Source organism: Cebus imitator, unplaced genomic scaffold (genome assembly GCF_001604975.1).
Source record: "Cebus imitator isolate Cc_AM_T3 unplaced genomic scaffold, Cebus_imitator-1.0 Scaffold121, whole genome shotgun sequence".
NCBI lineage: Eukaryota > Metazoa > Chordata > Mammalia > Primates > Cebidae > Cebus > Cebus imitator.
In genome coordinates, this window is record NW_016107436.1 from 5342528 (window position 1) to 5345128 (window position 2601).

A 2601-nucleotide genomic window follows, 5' to 3' on the forward strand; every position below is an offset into this window, starting at 1 on the left:
TGGTCCAGGGTGTCCTTTATTCATCCCTTATTCTGTAGGCTCCAAGCTTCCAGAAATAGAAATCTATTGCCCAGTCTCTAAGTGGGTGAATATCCCTACAATATTTGGCATTTGGAAACACTCATGCACCACCCCCCACCCGACGGTGGGATTTCTATAGGGGCCGCTTTCTTCCCTAAATGACTGTATTGCTTTTGGGGAAACCCAAGAATGATTTTCCAAACAAGTACCTTTGCAGCCCTAGTGAGTTCATCTCTTGGGAGAGTTGGATTTGACTTCACTTTGTCTAAATTTTCTTCTAGTTGGTGGGTAGGTCTTGGGCTTCCTCATTTCAGACGTCTTGACATTCCTCCAATACAGTGATTCTCAGACACCAAACATTAATCCTTGGCATGAATAACAAATAATCCCTTTAGGAGAAAAGCCAATCTTATATGGTAAGAACTGAAGTGGATAGGATGCCAACAAAGAAAATATTATCCTTCAAACGGTGTGAGTAAGCCACGGTCTTCTCCTGGCACACCTGTTAACTATTCAGTGTTAAGAACCAGGGCTAATTGTCTGAGTAAAGCTGTGAACACCGCGCACCTGTGATTAGTGTAATGGAGTTCCTTGCAGTATTGATGGAATTTGTATCAACAGCGCCCCCTACTGCACATGAGCAAAACTGGACAACCCATAGTAATTTAAGTTTTCAAAAGCGTTTTCAACCAATCCCACGTAAGAAGGGTACATTCCTGGTCATCAGGGAGTTTTTATGAAGCATATTTTCAATACTGCAGACGGTTTTATGGGTGAAAGCTCCTAGAGTTTATCTCAGTCTCTAACACAAACAAGATGCTTGGCGATTCAACCATGCTATTTGTGGGCTGCGAGCATCCGTCTCTCTCTTAGCTGGACTAACACTCGACACAGTCAGACATAGTCGAGAATTACTTGTGACTTCAGATGATCCCATGTAAAGGGATAACCTAAAGGCCACCCCAAGTCTCTAGGAGGTGGGGGGTTATCTCTCTTGGCTCACGTTGGTATGGGAGTGAAAAGAGCTGGCCAAAGGTCAGGAATGTAGGCCTTCCAGGGAGGAAAGTTACTCCACCGGCCCCACAGAAGAGGCCTCCTTTCTGCCATTGGAAATGGTCAAATCCCAGCCTTTAGTGCTGTAGCACTATTCACTAATTCTTTTATATTTTAAACATAGATGCTCTTCCCAGGCAAATCATTCCTTTCCCCCCAAGATCACTCAGCTACTTTTGTAATTTGTCACTCTATATTCATATGACAAACATTTTTCAAGCAATTATGATACACTATACATTGTTTAGAACAGAGTGACAGCACCAAGCAGATGGCAGATGAAGAATTCCCTGCTCTTTGGAGCATGCATTCTAGTTGGGGGTACAGATGATAAACAGAAAGACAAGCAAGGGTGTCAGAGCTGTAAATGCTGTGATACATGATCTTGGGCAAGGGGGGCAGAAAGTGATGGGGGGCTAATTTGCACAGGTGGTCAAGGGAGGCCTCTCTGAAGAGCACGTTGGGAAATCTTTAGAATCCTACCTGCCAATCTCTCTTCTTTCTTTTAAATCTAGAATTGCCTCCATTAAACATTCCAAGTTAACTCTCCCTCTTGACTTTCTGTTCAGCTCATCTCTGCTCAAGCTTCTTCATCTTGCAAAGAGACAGGATCATCATCTCCTTGAGGACAAGGGCCCAGCTTCTATTTCTTTGGCTTGCTACCAGCGTGAAGAGGAAGGGAACAAACAAACCCTTCCTAGGGGAAGAGTGGAAGTAAAAAGTGAGTCACAGGGCCTGAAGCGTCCCCTCGAATGAGAGCAACGAAAAGTGCAGACTGGAGGAAATAATACCCCAGGACCAGGACGGGGAGTGGATGCCTCACAGCTGCTGCAAGAAACAGTGGAGTGAAGAGGCCAGAATGGAGACTCCTTGAGGCAGGGATTCCTTTCTGCCTCGGCTCCATCCTGTGGGTCTAGGTCACATAACAGGTGATCAGTCAATATTTGTTAAATGAATGACCTTAGGTGGGCTACCATAGAGAATCCCTAGTCTCTACTAAAAATACAAAATTAGCCGGGCGTGGTGGCACATGCCTGTAATCCCAGCCTCTCTGGAGGCTGAGGCAGGAGAACTGCTTGAACCTGGGAGTCAGAGGCTGCAGTGAGCCAAGATCGTGCCATTGCACTCCAGCCTGGGCTATAAGGGCAAAACTCCATCTCAAAAAAAAGAGTTAATTTTCTTGCACAGCTGATTTTGCAGGCTGATTTTCATATTCAAGGATAGACCAAACCTTTGAAAAGTAGACATCCCCAGGAGACCCTTGCGAGCATTTTAAGTTAAACAGTTTTCTCCCACATAGGCATGTGTACACAGAGAGCAGCTGACCTCTTACCTTCCTTGCCTTTCTAGAAAAGCACAGTTCTCTGAGGAGCTATCGTTGGCAGGTGCTGCTAGATAAAATTCAACTTTAAGGCAAAGAGGCCAAATCTAGGAAACAGACTCTGTCCATTGTTTCCCTTACTGTATCCCCGTGAAAGACCCCTGGGCTTTCCTAAGGAAATTTAGCAGAGTTTTATTTCTTATTAA